Source organism: Juglans regia, chromosome 10 (genome assembly GCF_001411555.2).
Source record: "Juglans regia cultivar Chandler chromosome 10, Walnut 2.0, whole genome shotgun sequence".
NCBI lineage: Eukaryota > Viridiplantae > Streptophyta > Magnoliopsida > Fagales > Juglandaceae > Juglans > Juglans regia.
Window position 1 is genome coordinate 18030009 of NC_049910.1, and position 8719 is coordinate 18038727.

Below are 8719 nucleotides of genomic sequence, written 5' to 3' on the forward strand. Positions count from 1 at the left end.
TCAATTTGAAAACTCCCCAAGAAAGCCAAAATCAAGTCAAGGATGGAGAATCTAGACCCGATGAGAACTCGTTTCAAGAACCTAGATTATATTAAAATCTAGACCCGTTGAAGAACCCGTCTCAAGAACCCAGATTACAAAGGAGGAACGCCACAAAGGTTGTGATTTACCTTTGATAAGTTCAAGAGTTCAATCAAGAACAAGAGGAGAAAACTCAACTCACAAATAAAATTCAATATTGTCTAACTCTCAAATGAGGCTACAAAGAGTTTTTAAAGCCAAACCTAATCAAAACCCTAGCCAAAATAATGCCCCTTTTACCCAAAATTACCCTTGATGAACAGTACCGGCTACAGTACGCGCGGCTACAGTAACCCCAACAGTAAATTGATGAAACCCTAGTTCCTAAAATGTAATTTTCCAAATAAGCCCTTGGCCAAAATACAAGGCCTTCCCAAAAACATAGTTCAAAAGAAATAAGACATGTGAGCCAAGCATCTTCAAGCCCACTTATTCTAAACTAATAAAATAAATCATTTAACCAAATTGGAAGCCTCCAATAACAATAGGCCGTATCTTTAAGTCATGTCTTCCACAGCTTGAATAAAGTGGATCAAAACTGGTTCTTCTTCTTTCAGACCCATCTTCAGTGTTGGGCTCTTGCTGGCTTCATCCCAGGTGGATTGCACCAATCCTTGCATTGCTTCCTTGATCTTCTTGGCCCTTGATCTTGTAATTGGCCCATCTGGAACTTGCAAAGGATCTTTAAGAGTAGGCCCACCTTGGTTCCTATCAAGCATTGCTCATAAATCTCGAGCAAGGGCATTGGCCACACTCGGTGATCCCAATCAAGGGCATTGGTCATGCTCGGTGATCCCGAGTAAGGGCATATTTCCTTCCTTTACTCAATTATCCCAAGCAGCTTCTTGTGAAGATCAACCTTGCTCAACAATCCTGAGCAAGAGCATACTTTCTTCCTGCTCAGTGATCCCGAGTAAGGTCTTGTGGCATTGGCCTTGCTTGATGACCCAAGCAAGAACTTATTTTCTTCCTCTGCTCGATTGTCCAGAGCAGCATCTTGTGAAGAATAGCCTTGCTCAGGGATTTTCAGCAAGAGTATACTTTTTTTACCAATTGCTGATCCCGAGTAGGGTCTTGTGGAAATTGCCTAGCTCGAGAATCCCAAGCAAGAGCATTGGCCTTGCTCGGTGACCCGAGCAAGAAAGTATTTTCTTCCTCTCCTTTATTATCGCAGGTAACTTGTGAAAATTGGCCTTGTTCGTTAACCCCAAGCAAGAGTATACTTTCTTCCCGCTTGGTGATCCCAAGCAGGTTCTTTTGGAAATTGGCATTGCTTAGAAATCTCAAACAAAAGCATTGGCCTTTCTCAGAAATCCCAAACAATAGCATTGGCCTTGCTCGGTGACCCGAGCAAGGACTTATCTTCTTCCCCTGCTTAATTATCCTGAGCAACTTCTTGTAAAGATTGGCCTTGATGGATAATCCTGAGCAAGAGTATACTTATTTCCCGCTCATACTTTCTTCCTGCTCGATGATCCTAAGTATAGTCTAGTGGAGATAGGTCGTGCTTGGTTTCCAAGCAACACTCGATGTCCAAGGCCAATTACCTCTGTAAACATATCAAGCCACAGAGATGGAGTATACCACCAAAAATAGAAACCCAAAATTCAAATCAACTAAATAAAGTCAAGCCATAACAAAAAACTCAAAAATTAAAACAATAAGCCATCATTCTATGGTTTCAAGAATACCTGAATAATGGTGGATCGAGAACTTAAGACAAGCCAAAATTTAGACAAGAGCGCACAGGTGCATCAAATGTGCAACAAAAAACATAAAGGTGTAGAGATACCTAAACACAATGAAAGCATACCACAAAGGCAACACATTTTTTTCGAGCGAGAAACAGATGCTAGGCCAAGATTTTGAATGCAATTTTCTAAATAGAAACCAAAGATGCGAGGTTTGATGGTCAGTACAATGAAGACAAAAACTCCATAGAAACATATATTGAGAAAAGATATGGAGCCACATGAAGATGTCTAGAGGAAATCTTGAAGTGCCATGCCTTCGATAGAAGGAAATGCAAGGCCTCTTCTTGGGACAGTGTGAGAGGGCTTTCATCTAGAAGAAATCCCTCGAAAATGCAATTCTTCAGATGGCCATGCCGAGGGCACCCTGTGTAGGCGATGTAACAAATGATCAAAGATACAAGTGAAGATTTTTTATCGATCTGCTGGTTCTTACCCTCGCTTGGATTGATAGAAGAAGAGCTTTCCTTAGTAGTGATTTTTCGTGACTGTTGATGTGATGCCCCCAACCTCCGCTTGGGATGGAACGAAGACTTAGAGCGTCGGGACATGCAACACAAGATTACATACCCCCGTACATCATAGTTAATATGCAATGCATCCTAGTATACAATAATCGCAGTTGAATAAGGGTGATTACTTATAACTCATGCCAGAATGGACTAAAAACATCCCAATACCATTAATAACCATCATATGTTCAAACTTAAGGATAGCATTTCCTTAATACAAACTACTTAATCCAAGTTCCATGTTAGATCAACTATTTCATATGCTTTGAATTATGAAGAGTCAATGCTTATGAGCATGAAAATTATTTGTAGTCTTCATTCAAGTGATCCATCATGTTCATCCTCTATCGGTCCTATCACAACTTCGATCATTCCGGGAGGAATGATAGTGATCCCACAAGGGGAGAGATTTACTCAAAATTTTAGTAAGTTAAATAATCAACTTGCATAGAGATAAATTATGCATGAAGAATGATAAATACGAATTGCATGAAATGCAAAAAAATGTGCATGTGTCTCATCATCCAGATTTCTCAACATTTTTAGAAAAACGTTGATGCACTTTCGATTTCACAGAACATTTTCACTTTCTCATTCCAAAAACATGACATTTCGAAAGAGAACATTTCATACTTAATTGCTTCCAAAAATCATAATATTTCATTGTTTATTTAAGCCATCATTAACATACGTTTGGTAACAACACGGTTCCCCATATGCACCATGAGCACCTATTGATGATCGTAGCACAACTCATGTTGGCACTACGTCATTTTCTGCAGACATCATTCTCAATGCACTGGTAACATAACATAACATCATAACATGTACACCCACTAGCATTAGGTATCAAAACATATTGACTTCGCTCCAGCGTTTTTTAAATAGAACCCATTCGAAGCCCATTGACTATTTTTTATCAACTCAGGGGGTACCACTCAATTCTTAAACACTCCAGAGTGTATAGAGGAGTTCCACTAGGATAATTCCCCCTCCTAGCCTTTGGGGTCGTGTCGAAAATTATTTTTATATTATGCTTGAAAAATGTATTTGATGACATGCGCATATGTAGCAAGCTTTTTATGTAAAATGACATTTGTAGATGCAATGTGCTAAAATGATATAAATATCACATGTCATGTAAATATACACTCAATTTATCATATAACATGATATTTTATGCTCAATGTGATAATTGAAATATGAATGAGACATTTATAAATAAATCATAAATAATTTGTCAATGTGTAAGTTAGAGGCCAACTTACAAACTTCCGGGATAATTGAAAAATAATGTTGTAGCTGCATAAATCAAGTGTGTACTAAGTTAGGATTAATACTTCTATGGGTAAGGTCCAAAATCAAATTCTTCAAAATGTGTATTTACAAAAATTACCCTAGACCCATTGCCGTTAAGGCCCTAAATTTTCACTATTTATAAACGAACTCCAAATTAAATAAAAATTCATGGACTTCATATTTGTGGCATTCTAAAACCATTTATGCCCTTGGATTTTTAAAAATCAAAGTGGAACTTTTCCAAATGGTCCCAACCCGTGGCATGCACTCTAGTTTATGCCTAAGTGTATTTTCAACTATTGGTCCCTATAAATGCATGCATATGAGATTTTCTTTAATCATAAATGATCACTAAAATCTTTAATGACATAAAGAAGACTAATTCTAGGATAATAGAGTTCATCCCAACACTTAATCATGGCTAAGATATCCTTAATCTCTACTTCATTCAAATCGATTCATACTTGATGATCAAAACAAGATAGATTCAAAACCTACCATGACATGCTTCTAACCACAATTTAAACCTTTCATAATCATGTTAATACAATAATGAATCATATCAAATCATGCTTAAGACATGACATAGCTAAATTCTCACTTAAAAACATTTAATTAATCAAATCATCCCTTAATTGACTCAGTTTTGACTTAAGCATCATAACATTCCCAAAACTCACCCAAATTTCATACCAAGTCATGGATACAAAGCTTTACATGCTAACTAAGATAAAAAGCAAGAAAACTTACAAATTCTGTTGCCTTCCAAGTACTCAAGACAGCCTTACACAAGAACACTCAAGAACACACCAAGAACTCACATAGTTTCAATATTTTGATATCTAAGAAGGGGAAGTGCTCTTCAAGGCTCAAGAGGAAGCTTGGAGCTGTGGAGGAAATAAGGGAGTGAAGGGGCCTTTTATAGGCAGCCAAGGGGAAGGGGATGTTGGCTTTGGTCAAGTGGAATGATGGAAGATGGTGTATGAATATGAATTTTTCAGATTTGCACCCCATCACTTGTGTCATCTTGTGCAGGTCAAAACAGTTCCCTAAACCACCATGATTTCACTTGTATATTTGCTACATTACTCCTATGGGGGCTAGTCAAGTCATGGTGCAAAGGACATGGGAGAAAAATCATCAAAATCACCCAAGGGGGCTGACGGGTTCAGCTGGTTCTCCTTTGGTAGATTTTGATCATTGGCTTGACTAATCCCTTTGAAGCATCATCATGGCTGATTTGTATAGGAGCAAGGTCACTTCTTGAATACTTTTGCTGGTGGTAGAGGGTGGAGAGTTGGCTACCAAGTGATCATGAAGGTGCAGCTTGAAATAAGGTGATGAGATGGAGGTGTCCTGCTGAAATTTCCAAACTACCTTCTACAATTTGCGTCCTTTTGAGCAAGGGAGAATAGTGGCCTAAAACCACCATAATTTCTTCCCTACTGTGGCTACAATGGTCCTACAGTGGTGGCCAGATCATGGGGTGTTAAGTATTATTTTTATGTGATTTTTATCCAGACCAATGAGAGATAGAGAGATCTAAAGAGAGCCGACGAGATTTGGGCGAGGAGCCTTATCTCGTGGGCAACAAAGAGATTTCTCTCGTCCAAAGGCAAGAAGGCTTACCTCTCGGTAAGAGAGGATATTCGTGAGTAGAGGGCAAAGACCTGCGTGCAAAAACTTGGCGCCAATATATATGACCTTCTGGGTGAGAAGACTTGGCGACAAGGTTCTAGGCACTTAGATTGGGTGACTAGTCTAACCGACCAACTTAAAAGTTCAACCTAAATGACATTGTGGGCAATAACAAAGAAAAAATGTGAGAGGAGGCTTTCTTCCCAATCGGGAGTCTTTCTACTCGATAGGTGAGGAGAGGGCTGTGTGGTCTTTGTGACCTCCATGCCCATTACATTTAGTGCACATAGCATCTACTCGGTGGGATAGTTCATCCCAACCAGAATAAATCTGTTGCTGCCCACCAAATTCAAGTTCCGCAATCAATCTATTGGCGACCAATTCCTTCCGAGCTCCACAATCAAATCGCATATCACCGAATCTTCCATTCATTCTTCTAAACCCCAAAGTATAAGGTCCTCTTGCCAACTAAAATATCCAAAATAATTCTTATTCTAGAATAGCTCAACTCCTAATTAACTAGGATTAAGGTTACTAAGGTCAAGGCCTAAGGAGGTTTTTAGGTGGGGTGTTATAATTGGTCCTTAATATCTAGGAATAAGGATCGATTACCGAAAGGGTTATTGAATAAGTTGAAGCTAGACCACATATTGGAGGATATTTTCCTCCATTTAAGTGCCAAGAAAAAAAGTACAGACTCCTCTTTATTTATAGAGAGTAGATATTAGCTCTCTTCATTATCTTAGCTAATTTTCATGGCTTCGACCCTATGTTCCTAACTTAAATAAAAGCCCAAAAAAATCCATCTAAAAAAATCTCATAAAGTTTCAATGGCTCATGCTAGTTTTAATTATTACTTAAGGCCCACTAGTTTTACTAAATATAGTTGGACCATGAATACAAGCAAGATCTCTTATTATAAATAGGATGCCACTATATTTAATAGGGGTGAAAACTGACGTCATCAGCACGGTTTTGACCCAAAACCAACGCCGCACCTACGGATTTCTCATAGGTTTAGAATCGCCTAAACTAGCTGATTAAGGGGGAGCAAACTGGCAATCTTGGTGTCATTGTGATTCGGGTCGGTTCTTTGATTTCCCATTGGTGGTGCTATGAAGAAGGAGGGGTGTGGGGCTGTGGGTGACTGTGTGAGAGAGGAGAGAGGTTCTAAAGAAAGAAGAAGAAGATGGAGGGGAGGGGGAGGGCTTATTAAACCCTAGATCGAAACGGCACCCGCTGTTTCATGTAACATTTTCTATCAACGTCAAGTCTAAAATGACGTCATTTCACTTTTGAATCCGGGACCTGATGGGGGAGATGGAGTTCTTCGGAATCAAGAAGGGAGGTTAGTCTTTGCTTTTTCAAAATTCTTTGGCTCTTGTACTAATAATGAGGTGGAGCTTCGGGCAGTTATTGAAGGAATAAAAATATGCCGGCAGCTGGGTTTTTTTTCCATAGATATTGAATGTGATTCTTTAATTGTAGTGTCTTGGTTGAGGGGTAGAGTTTGTACAGTGTGGTACCTTTGGGATTTCTAGGATCATTTGTTGACTTTGTTGGTTGGGTTTGAATTTTCTATCACTCATAGAAATCCCAATTCATTAGCCACTTTATTCCCTTCCCTAAAGTGGCTAATGAATTGGCTAGAGCTGGGGCTTTGGGGGAGGAGTTACTCATGTTAGAGGCAGTGGATTTACCACATGAGGTGCGAGGTTTGTACAGGTTAGATTTAATGGGCATGGCTTATATTCGGCATCGGTTTTAATTTTTGGCATTTTTTGGTTTTGAGGTTTTGTTTGTCAATGTTGGTAGTTTGTTGAGTGGGTTGGGTCTTTTTGTTACAGTATTCCTCCGCCATAAGTGAGGGTTTATTAATAAATGTGGGGAGGGGTCACTCATGGAATTGTGACCCAGACTCTTTAAAAAAAATAAAAAAATCAAGTGAAACGACGTCGTTTTATATATGTATAATATATATATATATAATTGATCGGTTTGAAGCAGTTTCAAACTGGGATCAGACCGGTCGACCTCAGTTTTCATGTTATTTTGCCGCCAGCCGACTGATTTTCTACATATTTTGGCCTGTTGTGGACTCTAGCAACCAGTCTGCGTCGGTGATGGCTGGTGTGGTTAGTTTTTGTACAACCCTAATCTTTAACTCCAATAAGCATCTTTATTCATTGCACTCTTGTTTTACTATGATAAGATCACATGATCTATCAACCTTTTAATTTTTTTTTTAAATGATCTAAGGATAATGTAAAGTGCGACATTTATATAATATATGGAAGGGAGAAATGCAATATTGTATTACTAATATAGGCAGGTACTCAAATCCTCAGCCACCTCATGCAAAACTATTTATAACATTTTATGTTTTACTTTTTCATGAATTCAAATCAAACATCATGATGGTTTATTATAACATTCTGGATGATGGGAATAATGCTATTTATGGAATTTAACTAAAATATCGATGTAATATTATGAAATCGTTGAGTAGATGGTCTGTGTTAAAATTATATTAGATTTTTATTAGTTTCTTGTTCGCTTTTCTTCAGGAGTCTTTGTTAGTGATGATGGATTAGTAATTCCTTTTGTCTAGATTTCCTAAAGTAATGTACGACTTGGATTTCTTTACATCTCGACCACAACTAGAGAGGACATTCCTCTCGCCCATACAGTACGGGCTTGTGCCTTCACCTACTCATAATTTGAGTCCCAATACTGAAGGGGCCCATTAAAGCCGAGAAGGGCCCAACCCACTTCCCATTGCCGACTAAGTAACCACCCATCAGCGATAAAGGAAGGGCAACTAGAGATCAGGGAGAAATTTCACAAAGCATGGAAGAGAAACTTGCGGAAATAGAGGAGATAATAAAGAAACTTTCCACAAAGGTGGACTCACTGCGTAAGGAGAATGAGACTTTCAAGTCACGAAACGGGCCATCAGGAAAAGATGCGACACCAAGTCAGGTTGACAGGGTAGATGAGGCAAATAGCAGAGCGTTGGCAAAGGCCATCAGGAGAACGAGGAGGCGAATAAGCTGCACCACGACGTACACAACCTGATGGATAAATATGAAGAGATGGCTAAAAAGATAGGAACGCCCTCCACAGTCGATCAGTTGTTGTCCAGCACAAATCTACCGTTTTCTGCGGAAATTATGATAAGGCCTCTTCCTCCAAAATTTAAAGTCTCGTCGATAGACCTATATGATGGCTTAAAAGATCCCAAGGAGCATCTAGAGACTTTCAAATCCCATATGACACTGCACGGGTTCCCAGGGGAAATTGCGTGCAGATGCTTCCCTTTGACTCTAATGGGATCGGCAAGAGGATGGTTTGGTGCACTACAACCAAATTCCATATACAGTTATGAAGAACTGGGCCTTTAGTTCTTGACCTAGTTCATGGTGAGTAGAAGGCGTA